Source organism: Talpa occidentalis, unplaced genomic scaffold, assembly GCF_014898055.3.
Source record: "Talpa occidentalis isolate TD23 unplaced genomic scaffold, MPIMG_talOcc4v2.1 talOcc4.15, whole genome shotgun sequence".
NCBI lineage: Eukaryota > Metazoa > Chordata > Mammalia > Eulipotyphla > Talpidae > Talpa > Talpa occidentalis.
Window position 1 is genome coordinate 31,787,868 of NW_023601543.1, and position 21,667 is coordinate 31,809,534.

The following is a 21,667-nucleotide window of genomic DNA, read 5'->3' on the forward strand; positions in this document are numbered from 1 at the left end:
AGGTCTGCTGTGCCATGTGGGTTAGCCCCCTGGCTGGGGATCAAACTCATGCTACAGTGCCTGCGGAGAGCTGCATAGTGCTGAGACTTAATCCCTTGTGCCACCAGGGAGGCCCCACTGATTTACTTTTTATGTATGTATGCATGTGTTTTTACTGAGGTAACTTTGGTTTACATTGTGTTTTACAGGTATACTCCTCCTTTGGGTGTTGTTATCACATTACACCCACACCAAAGCATCAAAGCATAGTCCACCATCATAGTCCATCAAAGAGAGTACAGTGGAAATCACCTTGTGTGACTTTTGAGGTTAGGTCAGAAAACACCATGAAGAATCTGCCTGGTGCTTTTGAGATGCTCACTCTGGAGGAAGTAACCTTCATGTACCAATTCTGTCAGTTACAAGGCCACCATGCTCTAAAGGCCATTTGTACCCTCTCTGGTTGACCTCTTCAAGTTCTAATTGGTTACAGCAGTAACTGCCAGCCATTTGAATTAAGTCCTCTTGCATGTCCATCCCAATCCAACTTTAAGATTATTGCTGTCCCAGATGATGTATAACCTCAGCATCATGAGACTGTAAACAAGAACCTAAACAAGACTGTAAACAAACTGAACATTTCTTAAATAGAAATGATTGTTTCAGGCAGCTAAGTTTTAGAGTAATTTGTTATGCAGCAATAGAACAATCTATCTATAGGTTTATGCAGAACACATGTAAATAGTATATAATGATATTAGGGGTAAAGGAAACTGTAAAGGGATAGTCTGCAAAGCATAAAATTTTTTCTATCTTGTCCTTTACAGAAAAATATCGGCAGCCTATATCTTAGGCCAAAAGGAATAACTAAATTTGTACCACCACCACAACCATCATCATTAATATAAGATGCTGAGGGCCTCCCTGCTGTCCTAGGGGTTAAGTTTCAGCACTATCACCATTATGGCCTGAGATCAATCCCTGGCCAGGGTACTAACAGACCTCTCCTGTCTAGCCCGCTGCTCCCCTTAATGTATTTCAGTAAAGCAGCCTATTCTGCTCCTCACTCTGTCTCTGGTGACTCCTCTCACCCACCGCACCCCAATTCATCTATGCAAAAATAAATATAAGGTGTTGAGTAAGTACTAATACAGATGCTTATCAGACTACAGGTACCTTTCCATTCATTTGGAGGATTAACTTTTTTTTCATATATTGTAAACATAAAAAAAATCATTCCATGTATTTTTTAAATTAATTCTTGAGTGCTGGATGCCCACAGTGTAAAATTTAATAGGCTGGCATAGTGGGAAGAGTCTAGAATTCAGACTTGGCACTTCAAAAATGTATTTAACCTTTTAGACCCAGGTGGTTTGCCAATCTGTGTAATGGGAGAATGGATTATAGTCAAAAGACTGACAATATCAAATGCTGGCAAAGATGAAGAGTAACTGGAACACACATACTCTGGGTGGAATTATAAATTGATACAACCACTTTGGAAAACTATCAACAGCTTCTAAGGCAAAACATTCACTCCGACTTATCAGATGTACTCTTGGTATGTTTCAGTCCTTGTGTCACCAAATGACATGGACAAGACTGATAATAAGCATAAAATTTAAAGCAATGCAAATGAATCAATGGAAAAAAGTGTCAGCAGAAAAATGGTGTTCATTTCAGAAACGAAAATGAACAACCACAGCTACAAAGAACAACATGGAATAAATATCACAAATATAACACTGTCACATCCATTGCAATCCTTCTCCTTCCCTTCTACTACCCATGGACTCACAAATGGAGACAGATTTAATAACACAAGAAAGAATTCAAGGGGCAAAGGGAGGGAGGAGCAGGAACAGCCCCTCGAATGCAACCTGATGTCTCACATCCCAGCTGTTGGGGTTTGTTAAGGGAAAAATGAGCTTATGCATTTTAATTTGAATTAATTATCCATGGAGGTAGGTCAAGCAAACTAACAATGCATTAGCTTTTATTTTGAAGTATTTCCTGTCAAGCAGATTAATGCAGAGAAGTCCAGTTTATATGAGCCTTTCATAGATTCAAATATTTAAAGGCTAACGCCATGTCTGACGGGGTAGACACTAGAATGAGATTCAGGAGATCGCCTGCCTTCAGTGTCAGCTAATGGATTGGCTTCTATGTCAGCTAATGGATTAGCTATGTGACTTGGGTAAGGACATTCACCTCTCAGGAAGTTCTCATATGGGAAAGGACTCTCAGTCTTTTGAATGGAAAGAATTCACTATGGCACGCCAATTATTTTAACAAGAGCAATAATTATACATCCTATATGTTCTTTAAAAAGATCCCCAGTGGGGATTTCCACTGGAGTTATATGGTCCCTGCCTAACGTCAACCCCCAAAAGCTACAGTTGTTCATTCCTCCGTGTAGGAAGACTTCGAAGGAAGATTCAGTTACATTTGGACAGCTTTCAGGAGTTCAGAAGAATCTGGAGGCAAAAACAGAGGCAGTGAGGAATGTCACTGGCCACGTCACAAACCCCAGATTGACGCTAGGCAGGATGGAAAGGTCCAGATTGATGACCTGCCTGCAAGAAATGCAGTGCTCTCATACTCTGCAAATGTTCACCAATGACCCCAGGTTTGTTTCTGAAGCCCCTCATAGGAAGAATGGCCACTTTCCCCAGCTTCCTCCCCGCTCAACCCCACACTCACTTTCCTTTCATCCAGGAGTGACACACCAAAGAGGAGGAGGGTGGATCAGGAAACAAAACCAGTCCCATTTTATAGGCCCTTGTGGCTGGACCTGGGTTCTCATCCTATCAAGATAAAGTGGTGGGTTTTCCTTTGTCAGGGGGTGAGATAGATGGTGTTCCCCCCACCCCCACCCCTAAAGAAAAAAAAGCATTCGGATAGCTAGAAGATGTACAATAGGGCCCAGAGAGTGTTAATAATCTTAGTTGGCAATGAATTACAGCCCCTTCCCCCTTCATTTTAAGCTGAACATCCCAGCTTCAGCCTGGAACAACAGCTCTCTTTTTGGGCCAAAGTCTGCCGCTCAGGAACTCCTGGTCCCTCATTGGCTGAACCGGTGGCGCTTGGGCTGCTCTGATTGGTCGGGTCCATCACCTCACTCTGCCCACTTGCAAATCCTGAAGTTGAACCGTTTCGAAGAGAAAAGACTGCAGTTCGGGTCTGGGGAACAAAATAAGATTACTCTGAACACTTAGAATAGTAATTTCAGTTTCTCCTAGCAAGGACAGGTATTGTTTCGCGAACCTTTCCATGTAATCCTTTCAGTACTGTGTTCGAGTCCTCATATATATATTTTTAAGATTTATTTATTTAGGGCCTCCCCGGTGGCGCAGTCGTTGAGCGCTGGGTTGCGAAGCTGCCCGCAGCTTCTGCAGCAGCGCCGGTTCGATCCCCGGCTGCTCCCGGCCACCGGAGAAGGGTCCCACATGGCGCGCAGACCTCTTCTGCCGCCCGCTGCTCCCCTCAGCAGTGTACTTCGGTCCTTCTGCCTGCTCTGCTCCCTGCTCTGGCTCTGGTGAATTCTCTCACCCTCCCGCGCTTCTGACTGTACCCAGTGCTTGTATAAATAAATAAATAAATCTTAAAAAAAAAAAAAAAAGATTTATTTATTTATACAAGAACCGGGGTACAGGCCAGATGCGCGGGAGGGTGAGAGGATTCACCGGAGACAGAGCGGGGAGCAGAGCAGGCAGACTGAAGAAACACACTACTGAAGGGAGCAGCAAGCGCGACAGGCGAGGTCTGCGGTACCATGTGGGACCCTCGCTGGCCGGCCGGGATTGAACTGGCGCTGCAGAGGCTGCGGACAGCTTCACAGCACGGCGCTCAACCAACCGCCTGTGCCACCAGGGGAGGCCCGAGTCCTCATATTTTTAAATGATTTCCGTAACAGGATTAATGCTGAGAAAAGTTTGAATGGTTAAAAATAATTTTAGGCCCTCTCTGGTGGCGCAAAGGGTTAAGTCGCAGCACTATGAAGCTATCAGCAGCCACTGCAGCAGGAGTTCTATCCCTGACCAAGGAGGTGAATCACATGGAGCAGCAGACCTCTCCTGTCTCACCCGCTGCTCCTCTAAGCAGTGTATTTCAATAGATCCTCCTGTTCTTGTCCCCGCTCTGTCTCTGGTGAATCCTCTCACCCACCCCTGCACTTCTGGCCTGTACCCCAGTTCTTGTATGCATAAATAAACAAATCTTTTTTAAAAATAATTTGAAAGCCCTTCCCTTAGTTAGCCTTTTCAGTAAACCACATCTTTTTTTTTTTTTTTTAAGATTTTTATTTATTTATTTACACAAGAATGGGGTACAGGCCAGATTAGCGGGAGGGTGAGAGAATTCACCAGAGACAGAGAGGGGAACAGAACAGGCGGACTGACTGAAATACACTGCTGAGGAGAGCAGCGGGCGAGACAGGAGAGGTCTGCCACGCCATGTGGGACCCTCGCCCGCCTGCTGGGATCAAACCCACGCTGTGCTCAACCGCCTGTGCCACCAGGGGAGGCCCAAACCACACCTTTAGATCAGGATTGCTTACCCTTTTGCCTTAGACACCTACTGAAGTGAATAATCTAACATGGACTCATTTCATCTTCCAGTTTTTGACATCAAATCCCATCTTTCCCTTTCTTTCTGAGATTTCCCAGAGCTCACTCCACCGCCCAATTATGGGACATTTTTTATATTGTATTAACAATGCTCCTACTTGATTTCTGAACTTATGAAATGCAAAATATCCAAAGCACAACAAAAAAATATCCTAGGGGATTAGATTTCTTCAAATGACGTCTCACATTATATCCTTGTGTATCAGACCAGCAGGCACAATTAGTATATCGTAGGAGCAAATACTGTTGCCCAAGGTGGGCCTACTATGTGATGGCACAGAAGTGTAAACCCATGCGACCAGCTTTTGAGAAGAGCCCGATTAATGTGAGGTCACCTGGAAGGAGACTGGAGGCAAGGCTCTCAAATCGTTCTCCCCCAGGATGGGGCTTCGTGCTGTCTATATGGGGCTGAGTACAATTATAGGCTATGAGCAAAGAGGAGGTGGTGCTGAAGGATCAGGAATCAGGATCAACCCACTATTATTGACCCCTCCCGGGGGTAGGGTTTTCATCCTGCCATGTTAATGTAATGGGATTTTGTCAGGCATGTGTGCTCGATGGTGAAAAAATAAAATAACTCATTCACGTTGAAGGTGAAAAAACTCATTATTCACGTGTCTTGAGGAAAATGATGGTGTGGGAGTCATTTTATTTCTCTAGATCAAATTCTGTGGTTCACTTAAGATATAAGAGGCAGGTGGTTCCTACTCTGACCCAGTGAGCGCAGGGAATGTAACGCTTTCACTGCACTCTTCTTTAGTAACAATGATATATAGTTGCAGTTCATTATAGTTTCTTTTAAAAAAAAAAGATTGATTATAGACTGTAAAAGAATAAAAGCAAACAAATCTGAATGAAATAGAATACTAATTTCAGGAACTTGAATAAAGATATTTATTATTTCTTAAGATTTTGGATTTATTTACTATGTTTTTTGTTTGCTTCTGCTAAATATTAAAAGGAATTTTTTGAAAGTTTGTAGTATTTTTATTCTATTAATACTCTTTTCTCCTGGATTCATGCTTATGTTATTTATAGTAATTAATGCCTTTATTCAGTCTTTATTCCCTTTATTCAGTCTTTTTCGTAAAACAGCACTAGAGCATGATTGTTCACTTGATTCCTTTGTTCCTCTTTCACCCATCAGGTTAAAAATCAGATGTACTAATTGTTTCTGGCTTTGAAATCAAGCCAACTTTATCTTGTCCTTCTCCATTATCCCTGCATTCTTCTGCTTACTTTCTGAATTTGAAAGTGTGAAACAGTCAAAACATACAACTGCTTTAATGGGTTTGATACATTTCAATGCCTTCTGAAACAATATGAAAAAGTCCAGTGTGCTAGAATCACTTTGGTAAAACACTTGTACAGCATTATGACAAATACTGGCATTTTAAAGCAGCAACAATTAGCATGATATAAATTAAGTTAAATGCTTTTATTCCTGGACATGTCCATAGCTCTTTTTCTGAACATATACAGCTCTGAAAAGAGCCCTTGCTTTCACAAGACTTTATTTCAGATGTTTAAGTCAATCATGTGGAAATTTATTTGTGGTTGACTTCATGTATTTTTTCTAGGTCATTTTTGCACTAAAATCCTTGTTTGTGTCCTTTTATATGATTTTCTTATAGCAGGTAATGATAATAATAGTCTTGATGAAAGGGATCAAGTTTATGAATCCTGACTTTTATGATGATGAGACTAGTATTACACCACAAAATAAACATATTATTAGCCAAGGGACTAGCTCATTGATGACCTCAATTTCCTCTATTCACTTAGCCCTTAAATCTTTTTGTGGGGAGGAGAGTTGGGTTTAAATTCTGTTAACTTATACTTTCCACACATCACACAGTTTGCCAATATTTTCAATTGTGTCATAGATATTTGAAAGAGATATCCTTTAAATCAATATTACATATATTATTCACTTTTTTTTCGTAGGTCACTTATTTATGCAATTTAGTGTTTTTTTTTTCAGTCAACAATGCTCATATTTATTCAACAATTACACTTGCACTTATGTATGGTAAGGGAGAGACTTAATTTTGGTTAATGTTTAAGGATATTTTACATTTTATAAATATACCGGTTTCTGTTTGTGTTCAGTATTTCCATGCCTTCTAATTGGTTCTTACCTTCTAATTGGTTCTAATTGGAACCATCCAATCACATTTAACATCATGGTTTATTGACAGGGCTTCCTTCACATTTTATCCAATCGGATTTGAGAGTGTGTCAGACCTCATTTGAATATAGCGGCATATAAATAGACTCTGCTGTGTCCCCAACCACAATTCTCTCTGGTTGGGTTATTTGAACTGTATGTCCGTCATGGCTGACATTCTTCTCAATCTGCTTTTACTAAGATAGCTTTAGAAAAGCTACTTCCAGAACAGAGAGGGGAAGATGTGAAAAAGATGCCCCGAGATAGTTTATTCCACCTATGCCTACAAGGTTCTGAAACAGGTTCATTTTAATATCGGTGTTTCATTCCATGTCATGTGCACAGCGAATTGTTTTCCTAATAACATGAGTGAACACATTACCGATCACCACCCCAAGGCATCACATCCAGAGAGATCCAGATGGCCGTGGGCAAACAGGCTGTGAGCGAGGCCACCAAGGCGGACATAAGATACACTCACTGCCAGTGAACCCCGGAGCCACCTGACCCCCGCAAACCAAAGGCTCTTTTTAGAGCCACTTCACTTTCCATATTAACAACTGTACTCTGGGGAAGTTTGATCTACTTTATTTTCTGAAATAATAATTCTGAAACGGCTTTTTTACAATAAACATAATATCGATTTTATTTTAATATATCTGTGGTCCAATTTGTTCAAAACAAATAGTAAATTTTGCTCAATAATGTTTCATTATACCACTTTACGAAAGAGTCAGTTCTTTTGTTTATATATTTTTTTCTTGCTCAACCTTTCACGGGGTTCAGAAAGGGAACGTTACTTACCTTTTCCCTCTCGCATTCTCACAAAGGTATGGCAAAATTTTCCAGAGACTCATTATATACCATAATCACAATAGATTAAGAAACAGATATAAGACTTATTTGGGGACAGATATTACAGAGATTTTCAATTTTTAAAAGATGTTAATCTTACAACTTCAGGAAATGTGTTTTTCGTATAAATTTGCAATTAAGGTTTATATGATATAGATATTTACTGTAAGTTTCATATGAATGAAAACCATATTAACTATTTTATAAATATATTAATTAAATCAATAAATTTCATTAGTTAATTATATTAATATAGTAAATATTGACTGATATAATACACATAAAAAACTTTAAATACTATAATAGTTAAACCTGGTCAGTACTCTGAGACTAAAACTGCTTCAGATATTGTTCACGGTGAAATCAAATTAACTGAAAATATTTAGTCTCTTTTTAAGTGATTTTTGTGCAGGAGAGAATGGCCATCCTGTCTCTTTCTTGCAAGCATAATTCATTTACATATTTCTAGATAGGAATTATTTCCATTGCTCTAAATTACCTAAGACTTTCAGTTAAAAAACAGCTGGGTTATCAAATAACCCAGAAGGTTGAACACATAATTTTCATTTGAAGAACAATTTCCCTTATATTCTCCTCATTTTTTAAAAAAAAGATTATTTATTTATACAAGCACTGGGTACAGTTAGAAGCACGGGAGGGTGAGAGAATTCACCAGAGCCAGAGCTGGGAACAGAACAGGCAGAAGGATGGAAGTACACTGCTGAGGGGAGCAGCAGGCGGCAGGAGAGGTCTGCGTGCCATGTGGGACCCTCGCTGGTGGCCGGGGATCCGAACCGGCGCTGCAGAGGCTGCGGGCAGCTTCGCAGCCCAGCGCTCAACCGCTGTGCCACTGGGGAGGCCCTATTCTCGTCATTTTTAATAATACTCTCAAAGAAAAATTACTCTTGATTATATAACTTGACTGAACTCATTAGATTTTTGTTTTGTTTATACAGTTGTGGCAAGAATGCAAATTCACTGTATGGTCCTTTAGTTACTTTTGCTGAAAGTTTTCATAATTTTCACATTAACTTTTTTATTGTGGTGGAATATCTGTAAAATTAAATTACCATTTTATCCATTTTTGTGTGTATGCCCTTCATAGCATTAAGCACATTCACATTGTTGTAAAACCATCACCACTATCCATCTACAAACATTTTTCATTCTCCCAAATTGTACCCATTAAACAATAACCTTCCAGCCTCCCTTCCCTGGTCCCTGCTAACCCCTCCTCTATGTCTCTGTGAATTTGACCACTCCAAGTACTTTATACAAGCGGACTCATCTTGCTACCAGACAAAGGGTCTAAAAACTATCACCAGATCAGAACCTCTCTCAAGGGTTCTGGGCCTCGCCACCCTTCCACTACAAATACAACCCAAACAACCTTTGGCGCAGCAAGAGGGGGTAATAAACAATGTATGTTAGAGCCTCCCTGGTGGCGCAAGGGGTTGAGCACAGCACTATGAAGCTATCCGCAGCCACTGCAGCAAACCACATGGCACAAGAGACCTCTCCTGTCTTGCCCGCTGTTCCCCTCAGCAGTGTATTTCAGTCAGTCTGCCTGTTCTGTTCCCCACTCTGGCTCTGGTGAATCCTCTCACCCTCTGCACCTCTGGCCTATACCCCAGTTCTTGTGTGCATAAATAAATAAATCTTTTAAAAAAAAAAAAACTATTTTAACCAACAAGGTAGAAGGATGAGACTGGCAGAGCAGAGGGAGAAGAAGAAGGTCTAGTTATAGACCAAAGGCACAAGGTGGAGTTGCAGCCACAGAGGCCTGCCACTGCTGACGTGGGGCTCACTCCTCCCCACCCAGGGGTGAGAGGGGAGTTGAAAGCCCACTGCCCAGTGGAGCGGCTGCCTTTCACAGCAGCTCTGATGAAAAAAAAAAAAAATGAGAGAGCAAGCCCACATGCATTGCTCCTTTTTAAAGGTTCACAAAATGGTTGCTCAGCTCTGCCCCCTTCCCAGCAGCCCTGTTACTCAGGATATCAGGGGCAGAATTCAGCCCCTTCCCTACCAGGCCACTCCAGCAATACAACTTTTGTGCCTGGCTTATTTGTCATAATGTCGTCAAGATTCACCCATGTTGTAGCATCTTTCAGAATTTTATTCCTTTTCAGGCAGAATAATTTTTAGTGTATGTATATACTGATGGGGGCCTAGCAATAGGAGAGGGAGCTGCTAGGTTCACAAAACCACAGAGGGGACAGGGAGGAGATAGCGAACAAGACAAGCAGCTGACACTGTTTGACTGAAAAAGTGCTGAAGAAAAAAAATAGTGAAAAAGAGCAAAGAAAAAAAAATTAAAAACCCAAGCTCCTGGTCGAAAATTCTACTAAAAGTGCATATAAAACCAACCCCGGGTCCTCCCTGGTGGTGCAGGGGTTAAAAACAGCACTTTCCCTTTGAGGAGTCAGGGGATCACAAGGCACTGCAGCATGAGTTCAATCCCTGGCCAGGGAGCTACCCTACGTGGCACAGTAGACCTCTCCTGTCTGGCCCACTGCTACCCTCAGCAGTGTATTTCAGTCAGTCTGCCTGCTCTGCACCCCACTCTGTCTCTGGTGAATCCTCTTGCTTCCCACCCCTTAGCCCTCTGGCCTACACCCCAGTTCTTGAATGCATAAATAAATAAATCTTTAAAAAAAAATAAAACCCACCCCAGCTTCCAGGCAGGCAGCCAGCTCTAGGCTGCCCGTTTGTGCAACCATCTTTTCCTTTCTCTTAATAAACTTGCTGTGTGCACCTAAATCCGGAGTCTCTGTTGAATTCATTCTCAGAGAAATCCAAGGACCCCGCAGTCCGCTAGCCACAAGTCCACCACCATATACCACATTTTATTTATCCTCAATGGACACGTGGGATGTTTCCATCTTTTGGATATTGCAGATAATGCTGTTATGAATATTGGTGGACAAATTATTTGAGCCCTGGTTTTCAATTGTTTTGGGTATATGTACCAGAAGTGGAATTGTTGACTCATATATTAATTGCATGTTTAACTTTTGTAGGAAACGCCATACTGTTGTTTACTTGTACCGTTTTGTACCAGCAAGGTACACGGTTACAATTTCTTCACACCCTTGACAATACCTGTGTAGAGGAGCAAAAATATGTCATTTTGGCAAGAGATTTCTTTCATGAGAGAGGCTCAAAAGGCTGGGTGAAAGTTCCTTTTAATATTTGCCTATAAAATTCTGTCTGTAAGTATTTAGGTCTCTGAGGAAAACCCAATCTCCTTATCACTTTTCAATAGAAAAGGCAGAACTGAATCCGCGTACCTTGTATTTGCCGTATCTTTCCCAGTTAGGAAGCCTTAACTGAAATTCACCTTTCTTCCCCTAAGAAATCTTAGCTAAGCTATTTAAGATGGCGTCTATAACCACATGGGCAAGTTATTAAGCCACTCTGTGTCTCCTCCCATGCATGCAGGAGGTGTACATGTTACTATCAAACTTCCAAGACAGCCTCAGTAAAAGAAATTTCGAGCCAGTAGGATGAGCATCCCCAAATCCTGCTTGAACAGGCTGTCTAAATCATGGACTGGCTAGCCCTGTCCGAACAATTCGGCCACCACACTGACCATGAGGCACCACGACAGATAAAGAGCATTAGATCCTGACTCATGATTATCTCCCAATTTCCTGGAGGGTGAAAGCCGAGAGCCCACATGCATAGTTGGAGTGTAACCCGTATGTGCACGGCTGGGCATAGCCCAACCCAGAACAAACTATGATGCTGCTCTTCTCCTCCCTAGCTCATGAACTCACCCTTTAAATACCTCTTCCTACGCCCTTTGAGGAGCCAGGCACATTCCCATTTCCCACAAAGACGCCCTCATGCACGATTCTCTCTCCTTAAGCTTTGTCTAATTCAACTCCACCAAGAGCTCTGGTGAATTCTTTCCCTAGTGGGCAAAGGGCCTACTCTTTTGGGTTGGAGATGGTAACACTTCTTCACTTCTTCTTGGCTCTTTTCTCTTATCAATCTGTCTGATGCTTGTTTGTTTATTAAGCAGCCTAGATGAACCCAGAAGAGTATGGAGTAATTTCCTCAACACCGTGATACTTATTATTGCTATTCTTTTTTAAGTCATTGTAATAGGTATGAAATGGTACCTCGTTATGGTTTTGGTTTGCACTTCCTTAATGATTAGAGATGTTGAATATCTTTTCATGTGTTTATTGGTTATCTGTGTATCTTCTTCGGACAAATGTCTATGCAAGATGTTGGGCCATTTTTTAATCTGGCTGTTTGTATTTTTGTTTTTCAATTGTAGGAGTTCTTTATGTGTTCTGGATATTAACCCCTTATCAAAATATATGCAAATATTTTCTTTTTTTAAATTTTTCTTTTAGAAGAGGAATCCCCTCCTTTTTTTTTTTTAAGATTTATTTATTTATACAAGCACTGGGTACAGTCAGAAGCACGGGAGGGTGAGAGAATTCACCACAGCGGGGAGCAGAGCAGGCAGAAGGACCGAAGTACACTGCTGAGGGGAGCAGCAGGCGGCAGGAGAGGGCGCGCCATGTGGGGCCCTCCTCCGGTGGCCGTGGCCGGGGAGCAGCCTGGAATCGAACCGGCGCTGAGAGGCTGTGGGCAGCTTCGCAACCCAGCGCTCAACCGCTGCACCACTGGGGAGGCCCTGTTGTTGTACTCTTTAAAACACAAAGTTATGCGTCTCTGATTGCCAACCTATAAACTTCCCCAGAACGGCCTTGAACAAGCCTCCCAGCACTAACCACACTCCTTTTGAATTGTTTTCTGTTTACTGATGAATGAAAGATATATGAAGCATCATGAAACCATGACAACCCCGGCCATTCATTCCACCCTGACAGCACCAACACAATGACCACAAGTTTCACAGGAGCAGAGAGAAACAACTCTCCAAGGCAACAGGAACAAGTGAGTGGTGCTGACCAACAGAAATCTCCCCTCCTCTGACCCTGCACTCTGGTATAAAAAGCCTAGTCCTTTACCCAGATAATTGATATGGCTTCTTGAGGATATGAGTCACCCCATTGCCTCAACTTACTGGTTTTCTGAATAAGCCTTGTTTCCCTAACCCCAGGCTATATCTCCCATAATTGGCTTACAAAGCCCACTGCAACATTTTTGCATATGAATAACCAATTTCTCCAACACCATTTGTTGAAGACTATTATTTTGCTATTGAGTGATCTTGGCACACTTGTGGAAAATCAATTGACTATATGTGTGAGGTTTTATTTCTTGACTGTCTATTTTATTTCACTGGTCTAAAGGACTGTCTTTATGCCAGCACCATACTGTTTTGATTACTGAAGTTTTATAATAAGTTTTGAAATCAGAAAGTGTGAGACCTCCAACTGTGTTCTTTTTCTCAAGACTGTTTTGGGGCCTTCCTGGTGGCACAGGGGTTAAAGACAGCACTATCAAACTATTGCCAGCCACTGCAGCATGAGTTCGATCCCGGCAGGCCAGGGAAGTGACACACATGGCGCAGCAGACCTGTCCTGTCTTGCCCGCTGCTCCCCTCAGCAGTGTATTTCAGTCAATCCGCCTGTTCTGCTCCCCACTCTGTCTCTGGTGAATCCTCTCACCCCCCACACCTCTGGCCTGTACCCCAGTTCTTATATGCATAAATAAATCTTAAAAAAAACAAAACTGATGTTTAAAAAAAAAAAGACCTTTGTTGCTTCAAGGTCCTTTGAGGCTACATGTGAATTTTAGGATGGATGTATCCATTTCTACAAAAAGAAAATTACAGGAATTTTGATAGGGATTGCTTTGAATCTATGGATCACTTTGGGTAGTATTAACATCTTAACAATATTGAGTTTTCCAATACATGACACAGGATGTCTTTCCATTTTTTTGGTTCTCTTTAATTTTTTCAGCAACTTGATTTTGTAGTTTTGCTTAATTGGATAAGTTTATTACTAAGTATATTATTATTTTTGATACTATTGTAAATGGAATTGTTTTCTTAATCGCCTTTTATCATTGTTCATTGTTAGTGTATAAAAATTCAACTGGCTACTGTGTGTTGATTTTGTATTCTATAACTTTGTAGAATTTATTAGTTCTAGCAGTTCTCTTGCGGAATTTTTAGTTTGTTTACATATGATATCATATCATCTGCAAGCAGAGGTAGTTTTACTTCTTTTTTTTCCAATTTGTATCCTTTTTATTTATTTTTATACCTAATTTCTCTGGCTAGAACTTCCAGTATTACGTTGAATAGAAAGGCCAAACTGGGAATCCATCTCATTCCTAATCTTAGAAGAATAGTTTTTAGTCTTATACAGATGAGTATTATTGTTAGTGTGCAACCGAGGGGCATCCAGGGATCCCAAACCTGCCAGTAAAACACCCAAAATTACCCATCCCCTCATAAGTAAATGCCCAACCAAATGTTTGACCCAAGGTGGGGCTACTGAGGCCTGAAATCTTGCCACAAATCTTCTAAGACCCATAGGAAAGGGGCCAGACAAGTCGGGGATGAAAGGAGCAAAATCAAAATACAAATCAAGGTAACAACTGCCATTGCCACCACCCCCACCACCGTGTCTCTCACTCACTTGTTTCTTTCTAGTGTTTCTACAGGTCTCTTCTCCACATGTCTCCTTCCAAGCAATACAAGAATGCAAGTCAAGCGACAGGAACAAATGGAATCCCCTTTTTTTCGTCCTTGAGCCCACCTGCCTTTTATAATATAGAGCTTCACCTGGCTGCTCAGTTCTGCTTGCTAGTTCCCAGGAGCTAGCCCAAGGTGGCTGCATAGAAGTAGGGACAGGGAACATGGTACCTCTCCCTGTAATGGAGATACCTCTGTAACATCACATTAGCTGTGGGTTTTTCACATTGTACTTTCATAGGTCTTTTCTCCCCCCAAAGATTTATTTATTTATGCATACAAGAGCAGGGGTGTAGACCAAAGATGCGGGGGGTGAGAGGATTCACCAGAGACAGAGTGGGGAACAGAACAGGTAGGTCCACTGAAATACACTGCTGAGGGGAGCAGCGGGTGAGACAGGAGAGGTCTGCTGCACCGTGTGGGTCAGCTCCCTGGTGTGGGATCAAACACCTGTTGCAGTGGCTGCGGGTTGCTTCATAATGCTGAGACATAATCCCTTGCACCACCAGGGAGGCCCTATAGGCCTTTTATTATTTGCTTATCCTGAGGCTATGAAAGAAAGCTAAGTGACCCTCTCCAATAGAGTTCACTTGTAGTATGGATAAGCTGGGCAAATTGTTTTCTTCTTAAGGCTACCAAACTTTCCCAGGGTTCCTGGCTTGCCATCAAGTGATCTTCCTGTAAGCCAAATATTTAGACAAGTTTCCTCAGTGGACCACCTAGAGTCAACCTTACTGGTCATATCTGATTAAATGAACATTATTCTCAAACATGACAGTTCAGGCAAGGCTTAAATGTTTCATAACCAAAGTTTTCTGGTAAAAAGAAGGACAGATTCTTGTTGGATTTATACAAGTCATTATATTGCCATGAAAAGTAAGAAGACTCAATTGGAATTCACAAATTCTATCGGTGTGGGAGGGTGAGGGGGTGTTCATTGAGAAAAAAATTTCATTTACAAATGTTTCATTTCAATGTACAAATGCAGCATCTGCTAAATTATGGGTTATAGGTAGTGTAAGATATAGGACTACATTACATATCTGGAACATAGAAGATTAAAACAGCATCCAGAATATTCCAAATAAAGACTACAATCACCCCTCATCAAGTCATTCAGTCCCATATAATGACCTCTTGTTCTGCTGGATCTTGGGTTGGTAGTGTTACAGGACTTCAGCCCAAAAAAGTGGGCCCTTTACCCTCTAGGGAAAGAATTCACCAGGGAACACTGGGTGTAGCTGAGTCAGGCAAGGCTTTGTTAGAGAGACTCATGCATGAGCGAGCCAGTTTGGGAAAGGAGAATATAACCTGGTTTCCTGAAGGGAATTTGAGGAGATATTTAAAGGGTAAGTCCACAAGCCAGGGAAGAGGAGAACAATGTCACATCCTGTTCTAGCTTGGGCTATGCCTGGGCATGCGCAGATGGGTTATAATCCAAACATGCTGAGGGCTCTCAGCTGTCTCTCTCTAGGAAATTGAGATAATCATTACTCCAGATCTAATGTTTTTTATCTATCATGGCGCCTCACCCTCAGTAGTGAGCCAAATTGGGCAGGGCTAGACAGTCCATGATTTTTTTTAAAGATTTATTTATTTATGTATACAAGAGCTGGGGTACAGACCAGAGGTGTGGGGGATGAGTGTGAGAGGATTCACCAGAGACAGAGTGGGGAACAGAACAGGCACACTGACGAGGAACACTGCTGAGGGGAGCAGCGGGCGAGTCAGGAAAGGTCTGCTGTGCCATGTGGGTTGCTCCCTGGCTGGCTGGGGATCGAACTCGTGCTGCAGAGGCTGCAGACAGCTTCACAGGCTGCGTCTTAACCCCTTGCGCCACCAGGGAGGTGGACAGTCCATGATTTACAAGGCCTTTTCAAATAGGATTGGGGGCCACTCATTCTACTGGCTCGAAATTTCTTTTACCTAGACTGTCTCAGTAATCTTATGAACCCATCTGTTTCCCAACTAAAAAGACTTCTAGAAACCATCACATAGTCCATTGACATGATTTTAAAGTTGCTGACTTCAATGACTTCAGAAACTGGTACCCACAAATGTATTCTTTCGAGTGTCAATATGATGGAAGCTAAGAGTTGAAAATATAGGATGGAGGTTTCAGAAGACCAGAAATGGCAGATGAGGGTAGGGTTGCTTAACCAGCCATAGAAATGAAAAATCCTTAGGCCCCAACTGCTATACCAAGTATCAAGCTGCTACAGAAAGTATATGGGGCACAGACCAGAGGTGCCGATATGGAGATGGAGGGCCATTGTGGAGAAATCCTGCTCCATACAACCTAGTCACACCCTAGAAGTAATTAACTTAACAATAGATAATAATTCCACAAAGGAATGAACCCCTCTCCAGAAGAACACTTTATCAGTACAATTTCAGCACTGGCAACAGACAGCGCTCCTCCCCAGACTGCCCACCTGTGTCTGTGCTGGTGTTTCTTTTTACAAACCTGTCCCTTTCAGTGGCAGCTCTCCTGCCTGCTTGAGTCTGTGCACATGTGCTTTCCTTTCCCTTTTCTTATACACTAAATCTGCCTTTTTTTAAAAAAAAAGATTTGTTTATGCATTCAAGAACTGGGGTGTAGGCCAGAGGTGTGGGGGTTGAGAGGATTCCCCAGAGTGGGGAGCAGAACAGGAAAATTGACTGAACTACACTGCTGAGGGGACCAGTGGGCGAGACAGGACAGGTCTGCTGCGCCATGTGAGTAGCTCCCTGGCCTGTCGGGATGGAACTCCTGCTGCAGTGGCTGGCCATAGCTTGATAGCACTGTCTTTAACTCCTGCACCACCAGGGAGGCCCCCAATAAATCTGCCCTTTTGGATATAACTAAACGTTTCTGCATTGTGGGGAAACTTACCATGTGCAGCTGAAAGGGGAGCTCTGGTGAAACTTCTCAGACATAACCCAAGGACTCTGCTCACCGAACCCAGATCCTCTCCAAATTGTATCACTGACTTCAATGACTTCAGAAGCTGGTATTCACAATGCATTCTTGCAAGTGTGAATAGGCTATAATGCCTATCATAATCCTTTTTCAGGAAAACAAATCCTTTCCAGCACCCTATTAACTTTGCATTTATCCACACTGATCATGTAAGACTTGAACCACTGCTCATCTAAGTCTTAGAATGATGGCTTTTGGGGCCTCCCTGGTAGCACAAGGGGTTATGCACCACACTATGAAGCAATCCACAGCCTCTGCAGCACAAGTTCGATCCCCGGCCGGCCAGGGAGCAACCCACATGGTGAAGCAGACCTCTCCTGTCTCACCCACTGCTCCCCTCAGCAGTGTATTTGTCAGTCTGCCTGTTCTGTTCCCCACTCTGTCTCAGGTGAATCCTCTCACCTCCCACACCTCTGGTCTTTACCCCAGTTCTTGTATGCACAAATAAATAAATCTTTAAAAAAAAAAAAGAATGATGGCTTTTGATCTTCCTCGAGCATGAGAGCATGAATCTTTCAAAATAGTAGGTCCCACACCATTTCCCAGGGGCCCCTCTCTAGTAAGGTGTGATCAGGAGAGCTTCTTCTTCCCACCTGGATTCTGATGAGGTGTTAGTCTTTCTGCCTCTCCTACAGCTGCAGACTGTAAAACTTTAGCTGCAGACAGTTTTGACCTCTCAGAAAAGGTGTCCCATCATCCGTGTTGCAGTTATCAGGCCCCTTCTGCTCTTCTCAATGCAAGGGACATGAGCAACCCATTGGTGCTGGCTACTCATCCCTTTACTGTCTTTGTAAGTCATAAAAGAATCTTAAAAGATGTCACTGTTTCCTTTAATAGCCAAATTAGTCATCCTGTCTTTGTGTTGACATCCATTTTCATGGCAGTCTTCCCTTCTTAAAGATGTGAACGCTGGCTGGTAACTGATTTCAGTCTTCATGCAAGCATCAGAATAAAGCAATAACGGGGCCTCCCTCCTGGGGCAAGGGGTTAAGACGCAACCTATGAAGCTCGCCGCAGCCACTCCAGCAAAAGTTCCATCCCCAGCCAGGGAGGTGACCCACATGGTGCAGCAGACCTCTCCTGACTCGCCCGCTGCTCCCCTCAACAGTGTACTTCGGTCAATCTGCCTGTTCTGTTCCCCACTCTGTCTTTGGTGAGTCCTCTCCCTGCCCCCAAACTCTTGCCTGACCCCCATTCTTGTATGTATAAATAAATAAATCTTTTTAAAAAAAGAATAAAGCGATAACTACTTGTAGATATAAAATTGTGATTTATAATAACAAATACATATTTGGCCTTTGTGTCTTTCCTTGGCACTGAACCCTTAAAATTCTTGGAATCTCCTAAACTCTGGGAGATAGATGTTTTGTTTTTTTTTTTTAAAGATTTATTTTTATTTATTTACACAAGCACTGGGTACAGTCAGAAGCGCAGGAGTGTGAGAGAATCTACCAGAGCCAGAGCGGGGAGCAGAACAGGCAGAAGGACCGAAGTACACTGCTGAGGGGAGCAGCGGGCAGCAGGAGAGCTGAGCACCATGTGGGACCCTCCTCCGGTGGCCGGGGAGCAGCCGGGGATCGAACCGGCGCTGCAGAGGCTGCAGGCAGCTTCGCAACCCAGGGCTCAACCGCTGCACCACTGGGGAGGCCCGATAGATGTCTTTTTTATGTGCCCCATGTCCCTCCTCCAGGTCTCCTTCTTGATCTCCTTCTGTTCTCCTTCCAGTCTTGTCTCAGCTTTCTGCCCCCTGCTCAAGGCCACCCTTCCTTAGAGTGGGGCAGGGGACCTGGGACCTCCCCTTTCCCTGGGGATTTACCCTGTTACAAATTAATGGTACAGGGCTTGTTGGCCTCTGAAGTGAGGGAGGTGAAGTCTCGTGGTCTTTTTTGGACAGAGCCCTTAACCTATGTGGTCGGATGCTGTAGGGGAACAAAATTTGCCACCCCCAAATGTCTCTATTTGCCATATGGGTTATTTTAGGCTGTATTATTTATTTGCTTGTTTGTTTGTTTGTTTGTTTATTTATTTATTTTTACAGCTGAGATGTAGGAAAAACTCCGAAACCCAAGAAGTTATGCTTTTTGTAAGACCTATTTACATGTAGGAGGGAAGATCCCCATTTGTAAGGGTGTCCCCTTCTCTGGACCAGGAAGTGGAGGAAGACCAAATGTCTAGGAAGTCATCAATGGAGAAGGGACTGCCTCTGCACAACTATGCGTTTCTTGGTAACCCCCCATAGTTGGTCTTCCCCATCCCTTCACCCTAATGTCTTTGTTTTTAGCTGAAGATATTTTTTTAAGATTTATTTTTATTTGTTTATGCATACAGGAACCGGGGTGTAGGTCAGAGGTGCGGCAGGTAAGAGGATACATCTGAGACAGAGTGGGGAGCAGAACAGGCAGATGTACTGAAATACACTGCTGAGGGGAGCAGCGGGAGAGACAGGAGGGGTCTGCTGCGCTATATTAGCTCCCTGGGCAAAGAGCGAACTCGTGCTGCACTGGCTGGCCATAGCTTGATAGCAGTGAGACTTTAACCCCTGTGCCACCAGAGAAGCCCCTGAAGATATTATTTAAGAAGATGGCTTGGGTCTTTTTAGTGAGTTACTCAGTTTTTCCGGGTTTCTCCCATGTATACAGAATGGAAGCATGTTACTAAATGTCTATTTGTTTTTCTCCTGTTAATCACTTATTAGAAGGATATCTCAGGTAAGAACTCAGGAGGGTTGAGGGAAAATTGTTTTTCTCCCTGTACAATGCTATGTTAACTTGAATAAAAATGTCAGTGACAGACAGAGAGCTTATTTGATAATCAAATTGAGGATTTAAACCTGAGAAGCAGTGCAACAGATTTTACTCTGTGAGAACTGTTCCAACAATCACAAGTTTGAGTTCAGTTTACATAGGTAGGTGCAGTGAATTATTGACATTAAAAATGTAATTATTCATGGGGGGGGGAAGAGGAGGGAGAGCTCTGGTTCTATTATTTTGAACTAAAGATGTTTACCCTATCTATCCACAGAGGAAGGCAAATGTTAGGGTTTAATCTTTTCCTTACTAAGAATGCACTAGGGAGATGAAAAAGCTGGGTACACACTGTTTATATATTCTTTATTCTGGGTCATTAATGGGGGTTAAAAGGCTAACTTTTCCCTCAGGCAGCAGATTTTGCAGAGCTGTTTCACAGACTTTCAGTTTTTACAGATGACTTCTAGCTCTTATCTGCCAGACCAAGGAAAGTGTTGTTCCCAGAACATTTTACAATATGTTCACGGTTATCTCCAGGTAGATAGTAGAATAATTGAGTTGAATTGTAGGACACCCAGCTAATATTAGAAAATTGCTTAGTGGTGTGGAAAAAAACACACATTGGAATTTATGTCAGAATTGGAGCAGAAGACAGAGGCTTAAAATGACTGTGGTTAATTTTTAATGGCAATTTTCTAAAGTGAAAAAACTGATGAGCTTATAATAAGAACAGTGCAATTAGCAGGGAAGCTTTGCTATTTCCTTGGCATACAAAATAATGATAATAAAGCCAGTCCACAAAGTTTTAGACTAAATGTATGTAAGCATCATTATGTCACATATTTTCAATGAAGACAATAAATGTTACATTTGATTTACAAAATATAAACTTTTATTATAAAAGAAAAAAATTAAGATACCACATATACTAATCCAGGGAATTGTGAGATTGGTTTCCCCACAAATGTTCATGTAGACTTTTTCCAAGACGTCTAGAGTAGGCCTTGTCTAATATGTCACCTTCATACGTTGAACTAAGGTCAGTTGAGGTCTTGTGAGCCTCAGGAGAAAGTGTTACCATTACATAAAGAATGAAGATTATCTAGATTTAGGGATATTTCCAGAAGCAACTTTTTTTTAATCAGAGAAGCCTATAATCAAGGCAGGGCAAACATCTAGGGCCAAAATTTAATAATATTAAATCATCCCTTATCGTTTATGTAAAATCCCCTCTTCTTGATTTGATGCCCCAGGCCCCTGGATCTGCGGGTGTGGATGCAGGATCAAGAGTCAGAAGTGCTGCCTGAATCTCAGTGCCTGAGTTTTCACAACTGACAGATCTTTGGGTGAGTCATATCCTTTCTCCTCTCCTCAGCTACCCAAAAGAATTGTACCAGGAAGCTGCAGTGACGGTATGATACCTGGATTAAGTACCAACTATATTTCAGGTACTATGCCATCTGCTTTAATTTCATGTCTCCTTTTTGTCAAGCACTGTTGCTCAAGTGGCTTTCATGGGCCAGAGCCCAGCATCCTATGAAAGAGAACAATATTACTAACCTAATTTAGATGGTAAGGAAGTACAGAAATTACATTTATAAGGTATCCTGAACTATAAGGACAGAACAAGGGTGAAGGAGACTCCCAGGCAAAAGAAGTAGCATGTGCAAAGGTCCTGGAGTAGATAAGAACTTG

General features: G+C 42.3%; 1 pseudogene; it reads right to left on the reverse strand.

Moving 5' to 3' along the window:
* Positions 1–2,961: 2,961 nt before the first annotated feature.
* LOC119245567 (splicing factor 3A subunit 2-like) overlaps positions 2,962–21,667 on the reverse strand; it is a 37,851-nt pseudogene continuing 19,145 nt past the window's right edge.